The sequence below is a fragment of the Paramormyrops kingsleyae genome, chromosome 19 (assembly GCF_048594095.1).
Source record: "Paramormyrops kingsleyae isolate MSU_618 chromosome 19, PKINGS_0.4, whole genome shotgun sequence".
NCBI classification, from domain to species: domain Eukaryota; kingdom Metazoa; phylum Chordata; class Actinopteri; order Osteoglossiformes; family Mormyridae; genus Paramormyrops; species Paramormyrops kingsleyae.
Genome location: NC_132815.1, coordinates 23,939,432 through 23,951,053, shown reverse-complemented (window position 1 = coordinate 23,951,053; position 11,622 = coordinate 23,939,432).

Sequence of the window (11,622 nt, the reverse complement as noted above, 5' to 3'; positions counted from 1 at the left end):
CCCTATATTCATTTATTGCACTTGTCATTCTTTCCTAACTCCATTTGTTGCACCTTTGTCTTGCATTAGGCCTACGCCTGTGTATGTCCTCTTTCTGTCCTCACCCTGCCTTCTGCCTATAAACCTGTACCATTTCCATTGTCAGTTGCCATCACTTTGTTCATTTAACCATATAAATCCAGCATAAGAGCCTTTACCTACCTGAGCTCCTGTCATCTTGAGAGAACCGTAAGCCATTGAGCTAAAGCTTTTCCTGCTTTCTGGGCAGGAACTAGGATTGTTTCACATTGGTGTCAGTCAGGCACCTGAAGGTCAGACATGGTCAAGCAGCATAGCCAAACTTTCCACACAGGTATACATGTTACTTACCCAGTGATCTCCACAAAGGCATAGCTAGGGATAGAGGTCACATCAGGGACAAACATGGCCACACAGCTGTCCACAAAGACATAAGGGAGGACTGTTGGCCACAAAGATCAAGGCTTTTTATGTTACGGACATCTCCCTGGAAGAATGTGCTGGAGGTCCTCTCATCAGTGGTTCTCAAAGTAGGGTCCGTGAAACGTTGCCAGAGGGTCTGCAAAAAAATAAAATTTTGTAAGCAACAGAGCATGTGAGCAGAGCAGAGTGGATGAGAATTGCTGCTTATACTACCTTCCATGGCTATTCTGGGGATGCAGTAATAGGCTGGCTGTATTTAATCAATAGGGGGCGCTACAACTAACAACTGCCTATATCGACCTCCTTGCCAATATAAAAAGGGGTATAAGGCAAGGATGCCCTCTCTCACCTTACCTGTTTTTAGTGGTTACACAGCTATTACCTGATTTTATTAAGAGGAGTGATCTTACAGGAATTTCAGTTGGAAAAAAAAGTAATTAGTGACCTGATGACACCACCCTGTTTTTAAAGAACAATAACCAAATTCCACTCACTATAGGTGTCATAGACAAGGATGGTCTAAAAGCCTTCCTTGAAAATGCAATCTGTCTTGGACTCCTGCCACATCTGTGAGTGATCGAGGTAGAAAGATTTCAAAAGATATCAGACTGGTTTGACCAGACAGGATTTTCTTTTCATTCCAGGCATATGTGTCATTATATGATGATCAAACAAGTACATGAGCACACCCATCTTGTATAAAAGAGAAGTTGTTTCCAGTTTCCAGACAGGTTGTCATACCTGCTTTGTCCCGTCTTGGAGAAAGTTGTCTTTCATAAGCTTACACTGTAACTGAAGCTAGTTACTGTAAATCATAGGAGAGAATGAGTGGCCCTAGTGGAAACGACCAGACGGTAAGTTCTGTATTTTCAGATTGTTATAAGGAGGACTTTGACCTTCCTATATTTGCAGTATATGAATTTGATTTTTGTTTATTGTTTTACTTGAACTATTCTTTATCGGTAATGTAAGATCGCCCTGATTGATTAATGATGGTGATTAGTCATTCTCTAGGTGTTACACTTTTGTAATTTCATAATAAGTTTGATATTTTGAAGTCAGATGTTATATTTTTGGTGTTAGTTTAACTATTTGCTATGTTTTCTTTGAGGTCATACATACCAAATAATTCCCTTAAATGGCCAGCAGCTGGGGTGCTATTGACTTATTACTAGCATTCATTGGGTGCTACCTTGACAATCTGTTGCCTAATTAGGTTTGTGTTAATAGACAACCATTCATGCTATTGCAAATACTGAACACTGATGTAGGCATAGTGTCGAAATCACTGTGCATCACCCACAGTGGATCACCAGTAGTAAAGAGCATAAGCAATCCATTTCATCCTTTTCTTTGTAAATGAAACCGTTCACCATCGGTATGCCATCACGGCTGTTGTTGCTGGAGGATGAACCACTAAAGCCTGGAGCCGCCTTTCCATTCGTAGAGGTATTTTTAAAATGCGCATCCAGGGTTGCATGGTAATTTATTAATTTAAATCTGGTAATTTATTATATATATAAGAGAGTAAGGAGGCAAATATAAAACTGTGAAATTGCTTAAGGTTTTGTAGCTTTGGCCAAGGTGCTGATTTTTAGTGTGTAAGCAAATGACAAAATAAACTGCTGTGTATTTATTTCCTTTGTGTTTTTTATTTTATTTTAGGCTGCCACCAATAGCATTGCCAATGGTTCTTCCTCAGCCTACACAGAGTCCCAGGTTGCAGCCCTGACAGCGACACTGAGTGCAACCGAGTCCCAGGTTGCAGCCCTGACAGCGACACTGAATGCAACCAAGTCCCAGGTTGCAGCCCTGACAGCGACACTGAATGCAACCAAGTCCCAGGTTGCAGCCCTGACAGCGACACCGAGTGCAACCGAGTCACAGGTTGCAGCCCTGACAGCGATACCGAGTGCAACCGAGTCACAGGTTGCAGCCCCGACAGAGACACCGAGTGTAACCGAGTCCCAGGTTGCAGCCCCGACAGAGACACCGAGTGCAACCGAGTCCCAGGTTGCAGCCCCGACAGAGACACCGAGTGTAACCGAGTCCCAGGTTGCAGCCCTGACAGAGACACCGAGTGCAACCGAGTCCCAGGTTGCAGCCCCGACAGAGACACCGAGTGTAACCGAGTCCCAGGTTGCAGCCCTGACAGAGACACCGAGTGCAACCGAGTCTCAGGTTACAATGATGAAGTGTGCGCTGGAGGCTGTAACCCAGAGACCCTTTGCACTGGAACAACGCAGACCAGACCAGACACAGCAGCAACAGGATCACAGTCCAGAAGTAAGGAGACAACTCTTCCAGCCTGCATCTCCAAATGAAGGACATGATCCACAGCCATGTGGGTCTACCACCCCTGCCGGCCAGCCAGCCAGTGCTACTGATTCCAGCACCCCCCTCACGCCACCACCAATATCCGAGTTTTCCATGAATGCCATGTCTGATGAGGATGAAGAGGCGCTCTACAACGAATTTATTTCAAACGGAAAGGATAAGCCTGAAGAGTATGCAGTCAAATTGTTTCATAATCTTGTACTATTTGAGACCTACAAACAGTGGGGGAAGAAAGTAAACTGGTCCGGCAAGAAGAGCAAGGAAGAACTAAATTGTGACTTAAAGGATAAAATCATTCGTTACGTGCGTAAGAGGTTCCCTGAGCTGACAAAGGAGCAGGAGCAGAAAATTAGAGACCGGATCAACGAGAGACTGTATACGCCCCGAAAGACTGACCCAGAGGGAAAAAAAAAGAGATTTTAAACTCAATGAGACTTTACCTGGTTAAATAAAGCGCATTCGCTTTTTATATATATATATATTGTGATGGCCAGAGACGGCAATATGGTAACCCCGCCTTGACCTGCATGCACAAGTACGACGTGAATATGTTTTACCCAGTTTTCATTTATATGCATTTATACATGGTTTGGTTTTTCATCACAATTTTCATGAAACACCCAAGGCACATTTAATCAATTTTATTTGTCAGGATGTTCATTTAACAAGGTACAACATTCATGTGTGTTTATATTAAGTTGCAGTTACCTGGAGGAGTGGAACAGCAGGAATTGGTGCATGCATTTTTTCAGTCCGACGGGCAAACAGTCTAGATCATCAGGGTTCCCTTTAAATTCCCATCGGCGGTACCAACAGGTGCCCACGGCAGGGGGATGGGGAGTTGGGTTTTGGCATAGTTGTTTATTATATTCTAGTTAACATTATTGTTTTAATTTTTCTTTATAAAATTGTTTGTATAATTTGATGGGCTAAATATGTTATGGGGTTTATGGATTTATTAGTATGTAGGTGTAAATGTTATGGTAGTGTTTGTGGTTTATGGTTGTGGGTGTTGCTGGACTGATCACCTAGTATATATGTTTTCCCCAGTGTGTTATTTGTTAGGTCAGTTATGTTCAGTGTAGGTTGGGTTATGTTATGCTTTAATCTTGGTTTCATTCTGTTTGGTTGACCTCATTTTATTGGGCCCAGGATTTTCCTTTGTTGGGTATTCTTTTGTATTTTGATGATTTTTGGATTTTCAGTAAAGTTTGGGTTGGTAACACATTCTGTGCCCCTGTGTCTGCTTGCTGGTCCCTCACATTTATGTACACAATAAAAATTGACAGATACAGGGTAATAATAAAAATAAACAATGGACCGCCTGGAAGCAGGGACAGGACTCAAGCGATTGGGAAACACGGGGTTTAATTGAGAACAGGCAGAACAACACAATGACGTAACAATGACCGGACTGGGGAAACAAACTGAAACACGGGCGAAATACAGAGGACTAATGACAACAACCAGAAACAGCTGATCACACGGGGATTCCACACGAGGTTAACAAGGGGGCGTGGCACACAGAAGGAGCGGACGATCGGGGCAGGACACGGGTAGTGTTGGGTTACATTCTTTATGGTTTTGGAAGCCATTAAGAAAAAAATGCTCTGCTTGTTTTATGCTGTTCATTTTGTGTTTAGATGCTAAAAAAACATATTTAGGTGTCATTTTTTGGGGCTGGGAACCAATTAATTGGTTTTCCATTATTTATTATGGGGAAAATTCGATCAGAACTCAAACTTTTTAGGATTCGAACCTGAGTTCTGAACGGATTAAGTTCCAGTTCTGGGGGACCACTGTACTTTACACACAGAGAGTTAAGGGGCGGTTCATGCTGGCCCCCTTGTTCATTACATCATCGCGGGGGATCTCATTACAGTCAAGGTCCCAGCCAGGACCCAGCAGGGACCTGTCATGGATCAGCCAAGGCCCCATCATAGAAACAGGGGAAAATTCAAGTGGCTACATCTGTATAAGAATGTTTTTTACCTGGGGTGTCTAAACACAGGGTCGAACCTACGTGGTGGAATGAATAGGCACGCCCCTGCTTCCATGTCTAGTCCTCCGAACCAAACTCCAAAATGCCTATATTTGCACTTGCACTGGATGAGAACCCACAGTGCCAGGATACAGTCGATGGTTGACTTCTTAGGTAAACGTGAGTATAACAAACTGGCAGGCAGCAGGAAAGAACAGCCCCTCCAAAGCGTTCCTGGGCAAGATTTTAGACTACAGCTCCTCCTCTCTAGCGCAATGATTGGCTGACGGAGATCTGTGACATCATCAATAGAATGTGATGATTGACCCATAGAGGTGCATGACGTCAACAGTGGAGTGCGACAACAGAGACTAACAGAGAAGTTGGCTGAACATGATTGGCTGCCAGAGAATTGAGAACTGTCCCTTTTAACAAAACCACAAGTGCGGGTACACACACGTGCATACAACGAGTGCACCTACGGGCTCCGCACATAACACCGCACAGTGTACAATTAACTAATTTACCTGATACTTATATCCAAAAAGACAGTAAAGGGGATTTGAACGCACGACCTACTGGAAAATGCAGGCAAAAACCATAGTCATGTGCGGAGATGCATGGAAGCGGGAGTCAGATGCAGCCCTACAGTATGTTTGTATCCGCTACTTACAGATGACGCTGCAGTTGTGACCCGCTGGGCCGGCTACTTTCAGCAGTTGTTTAAAGCTGACCCTCCAGCTAGGATGTTGGACATCTCTGGGTCCGCAGTTTTCAAGGCTGATTTTCCAATCAGCTGTGAACCACCCAATCTCACTGAGATTACATGGGTGGTGAATCAGCTGGCGATAGGGCAGAACATCTCTAGGCTGGTGGTAAGGCTGTCCACATGGCATTGCAGGCTATCTTTGCTTTCATTTGGGAGTCAGGCGTCATCTCAACTGACTGGAAAACGGGACTTGTAGTCCCTATCTGGAAAGGGAATGGTGATCTCCTGGATTGCGGCAACTACAGTGGGATAACACTGCTTTCAGTAAGGTCCTTGCTAGGGTTATCCTTAATAGGATTCGCGATCACTTGCTTGCCTGTCAGTGACCGGAGCGGTCTGGTTTTACACCTAAGAAGTCTACCATCGACTGTATCCTGGCACTGAGGAAATATAGGCAGAGGTTCTTTGAAGCCTTTGTTGATTTTCGTAAAGCGTTTGACTCAGCTTATCGAGTTGCCCTGTGGGACATCCTGAGACTTCGCTGGATCCCCCAAAGTTGCCGAAGGTCATGGTCAGCCTGTACACTGGTACTGTGAGTGCTGTGCAGAGTGGAGGGAGAACCTCTGCATTCTTCTCAGTTGATTCTGGGGTTCGCCAAAGGGTGTGCTCTTGCTCCTACTCTGTTCAATGCTTGTATGGACTGGGTGTTGGGCAGGGTCATGGGGTCCAGCAGCTGTGGGGCATCCATTGGTGAAGAAAGATTTACTGATCTTGACTCTGCAGACGATGTTGTGATCTTAGCGGAGTCAATGGAGGCTCTGATCAGGGCTTTCGAGAGACTGAGCGAGGAGTCTGAGTGTCTGGGATTGTGGGTGTCCTGGATTAAGAGTAAGATCCATGCATTTAATGACTTGTTCGGCACAGTCATCAGTAGTGTGTCTGTCTGCGAGGAGAATGTCAACCTTCTTGAGAGATTTACTTACTTTGGCAGCAATATTCATGTCCCTGGTGACTCTTCCTATGAAGTCAGCAGACGGATTCAGAGACCATGGGGTGTCGTGAGGTCGCTGGAAAGGGGTCCAAGTCTTTAGAGTCCTGGTGCTCCCTGTCTTGCTGTATGGCTGTGAGACATGGACGCTATCCAGTGAGCTGAGACAAAGACTGGTCTCCTTCGGTACTATATCTCTTCGGAGAATCCTTGGGTACTGCTGGTTTGACTTTGTGTCGAATGAGCGGTTGCTAGAGGAGTCCCGAATAAGGCACATTACATGCATTGTGAGGGACCGTCAGTTACGGCACTATGGCCATGTGGCACATTTCCCTGAGAGTGATATGGCTCGCAGGATCCTCATTGCTGAGGATCCACGCAGCTGGACCAGGCCGACGGGACGCCCACGTAACACCTGGCTGTTGTAGATGGATGGCTATTTCCGGAGGGTGGGACTGGACCATGCGTCTGCCTGGGGGGTCGCCACCCAGGATCCTGAGAAGTTCCGCTGTGTGGTGGGTGTGGCAACATGCTACATCAGCACATGCTCCCCAACCTTGCCTGACCTGTGGCTTGTACTACGAAGGGGGTTTAACCAAATCAGATTTAACCCGGAGTTAATTTGCTAACGCAGGGGTTGACAAAATCGGGTTGTCTCAATCGGTGCTAATCAGTACTACGACGCCAGACAAGAAGTAGATTTGTTATATCGGTGTTAACTGCATTAGAGTTTGTGCGCGTTCACATATATGGAGCACGTTCGGCAGCGCAAGTCACCGTTTGAATCATGGTGCAATCTCCATGTTTCACGGAGGAAGACTGCATGCTAATGATGCAGGGTTATGAGAAGTTTAAATCAACACTGCAAAGAAAGTCCAATACCACTGCAGCCAACAAAAGCAGGCAGGCTTGTTGGCAACATATTGCCGACTGAGTAAATGCATAAGTACATTTTCATGGTCATAAAACGTGGTCTAAAGTATCTCACGACCAAGTATTAGACTATGAAGTGTTTTCTGAAATAAATTAAAATACTGTTAATAAATACAGAGGCTCACGGATGCGACAATTCAGAAGCCACCTATTATTTGCTGTTAAGTAATGTAATGCTCCCTAAAGTCCCATTACTTTGATGTTACTCATAATGTAAACCTAATGCTAACAATAACTTAACTGATCTGATTTCAAATGCAATAGTAGTGGAAAGCGTACATGGCAGCAAGTCAAGAGGAAATAAAAAAACATCATGTCAAGTGGTAGGGCTATATGTATTTATATTTTTACTCATTATGAAAAATTTCCAGCCTCCACTTAATAGTGTGTTTCTATATTTTACAGCTAATAAGGAAAAGGTGTCTCTTCATATGACACTTAATAGAAGGTGAGCCATTGTTTAACAAACAAATGATTTACAACAGGACAAAACAGAAGCATATGTTTTAATTAATTTTTGAATGTTCGAATGTATCCGTATAATGTGCAATGGGACAGTACATGAATGAGTTAATAACTTTAAAACTAGACAAGACAGGCACATCTAGTGAAGTGTGCTTTGATCAGTGGACAACAGGGAACAATGCACACCCCTTGGGTTTTCAGAATAACTTTCTCTCTAACAGTCATTAATTAATACATTGCATGCATATTATATGCCATTGCTCCATTTCATACATATTGACAGAGAGAGCCCCTCACAATTTGCGCGCTAATGTCGTATGGATCATCCAGGTACGCCGGTGTTCTGTCGAGTTGAGCTACTTTGTCAAGTTATGCTACTAATCGATAGCCCTAACCCTAACTCTTACCCTAACCCTAACCCAACAAAAACCCGTAAAACCCTTACCCTAACCCTAACCCCCAAACGGTGGAACTGCACATGCACAGAAAGGCTCGATAGCACGTCTTGATGGGTAGCTCAACTCGTCAGAACACCTACAGTATGATGTTTGCGTTGTTAGGACAATATTCTACTAATTTAGTTACTAAAATGAAGAACATTCAGGATGATTCTGTATGATATAGAAATCTGATTAACCCATATTTTATTCATAACAGAACATAGAAAACATATCAAATGTTTAAACTGAGAAAATGTATAATTTTAAGGAAAAAGATAAGGTCATTTTGAATATCTTGGCAGCAACACGTCTCAAAAAAGTTGGGACAAGGCCATGTTTACCACTGGGTGGCATCCCCTCTTCTTTTAACAGCAGTCTGTAAATGTCTGGGGACTGAGGAGATTAGCTGCTCGAGTTTTGGGAGAGGAATATTGTCCCATTCTTGTCTGATGCAGGATTCTAGTTGCTCAACTGTCCTCGGTCTTCTGTGTTGTATTTTTAATTCTATGATGCACTAAATATTCTCAATGGGTGAAAGATCTGGACCACTGGCAGGCCAGTTCAGTACCCAGACCCTTCTTCTATGAAGCCATGACGTTGTAATAGATGCAGTGTGTGGTTTGGCATTATCATGTTGGAAAATGCAAGGTCTTCCCTGAAAGAGATGTGTTTGGATGACAGCATATGTTGCTCTAGAACCTGGATATACCTTTCAGCATTGATGGAGCCTTTCCAGATATACAAGCTGCCCATGCCATATGTACTAATGCACCCCCATACATCAGAGATGCTGACTTTTGAACTGATCGATGAGAACACGCTGGGTGGTCTTTCTCCTCTTTAGATGATGTATATGGCATCCCTGGTTTCCAAAAAGAATTTCAAATTTAGATTCCTCTGACCACAGAATAGTTTTCCACTTAGCCATAGTCCATTTTAATAACTGGCATCTGCAGATGGCACAGCGATGTTTTCTAGAAATATTCCTGAGCCCATTTAGTGATTTCCATCACAGAATCAGGCCCAAAGGTGGCAAAGCGGTTTTGGCCCCATAGAAATTCACTGATCATAATACAAGATATCCCACTCAGTCATGATTCACCCAACAGCCATTACACTTTAATAACTCAGACCAACTCATCCAATACATATATATATCCATCCATCGTGATCAGAACTCATTTTTTGTGGTACGGCACAAAAATCACATTTTCTTCAGGAAATGCACGTGTATAATTAAGTTTGCAATCTTTTACATGGACAAGGAACACACATAAAGCGCAACACGGTGGAGAACGCTTCGCATGCCCTGACGGTCTGCCCCTGAGGTTTCGCGTCCTGTCAACCAGTTTTTCTGGCTGTACCGGTTGCTCCCGTTCCAGAAACTCCTCTCCCAGCTGTGTCTTAATTGTTTTACCCGGTTTCGGTTTCACTATATCAGGCAACTCGGCTCTCTGATCGGTGCGAGATCTTCATGGTGTGCCCTGAGTTCGAGCGTTTTCTCCGGTGTGTGTTTCTCTGTGTACGTTTCCTAGACTCCGAGTTTCTGCCTGCCCCCTTTCTGGACCGACGCCAATCGCCCGACCCCTGCCTGGATTCTCGACCGTGTTTTGCGCCTCTCCCTCATCTGTACCGAAGCCGATCATCCTATCTCCCCGCCTGAGTTTCAGCTACGTTCTCGGGCTCAGCCCCGGGTACCTCTGACTTCTCTGAGGAGAGTATTAATAACACAACAGGACTTACAGCTTTGCCGCGTCAGTGTCCGTCTTATTGCCTTCACAACAAACTTACTTTGTGTGATTGGACGACGTCGGAAAAGTCGCCCTGTGGTAGAAAGTAAACTTTTGTGGACGGGATGCAAGTTCTTGTCTTGCATGAAAAACTCCATTAAACAGTTGATTAAAAGTAGAGGCTCTGTCCGTGTCTCTTTCCCCCATTCTTTTCTGAATCCCAGACAATCCTGCTGAAATGTTTTGTGACTGTACACATCAAAACAATGTGTGAAAAGTCACAGTAATGACTATGCATCAATTAATCATTAGCCTTAGCCTACAGTTTCTCTCTAAAACTGCATTCTCTATGGAAAGAATTACAACTACAGATATCCACAATATTTATACACATATCCCCATTTGCATTTGTACTAGTCATAATATAAATTGTCAATATGCATAATTACATTTTTACTAGTCTCAATGTATTTATGGATATTCAAAATTACATTATGGATATCTGGAATGGTGTTTCATTTTGGATATCTGAAATTAAAATTATTGGACATGAATGGCATGAAGTGAAGTAATTTGTCCTAGGGAGAGTGATATTGTGATATCTAAAATGGCAGTTGTGGATACGAATGCCATTGTGATATCCAAAATGGTCTTTTTGACTAGGGAAAACTGAGTTACGGATATCTGCAATACATATCCAGTCTAGTGATTAAATATTAAAATGGTTTGCCATAGAAACTCTGTCGACTCAGTTCTGACACACAGGCGCACACGCTTCAGACTGACACCGCTATTGTATCGGTCACGTGATTCCTCTTGAAACAATAAGCACGTCGATACAGATCTGTACTCAACACGTTACAGAGAGTTAATTGGCACCGAATGGACCATCACTAGGTGCAGCTGTCAGTCCTATGGGGAGTGAAAATGGCAAAGAGGGAGTGGTCGAGGTGCTGCCGTGCCTAATCCATCACTTCAGCTGTCTGAATTCCTTCCTCCTGTGAGTTTCAAGTTACTGTAAGTTATGAGTTACTCCATAAGTTTCAAGTTACTGTAAGTTATGAGTTACTCTGTAAGTTTCAAGTTACTGTAAGTTATGAGTTAATCCGTAAGTTTCAAGGTACCTGTAAGTTTCAGGTTTACCCTTACCACTGCAGCAAGTGTTCACATCAATAAAATACGCTTACAAATGTTTTTTTTTATTAATTATCATTAACAACATATTTGCATTTAGCTCGGTAATACAACAAACATGTTTTATCAGATTATTAATGTATATTTAGCTCGATAGCGATATGGAACTAGTTTGCATTTCTCTGGATAGTACAACCGACATGTTCTATTAGTCAGTTCGATCAAATACGTTTACAAGCGATTTTTTAAGTGTCCTTTTATTATTATTAAGAAATCATTCAGCTTGATAGTACAACCAACATGTTTTATTACATAATTCATGTATATTTAGTTCGGTAGCAATATGTTTGACCGATTACAACCGCATACTTGACTCTGTAATAATACTCACTGACATGTTTTATTAGATTATTAATGTATATTTGTCATGCCCTGCATTTCTTTGCCCTCATTCTCTCCCTCCT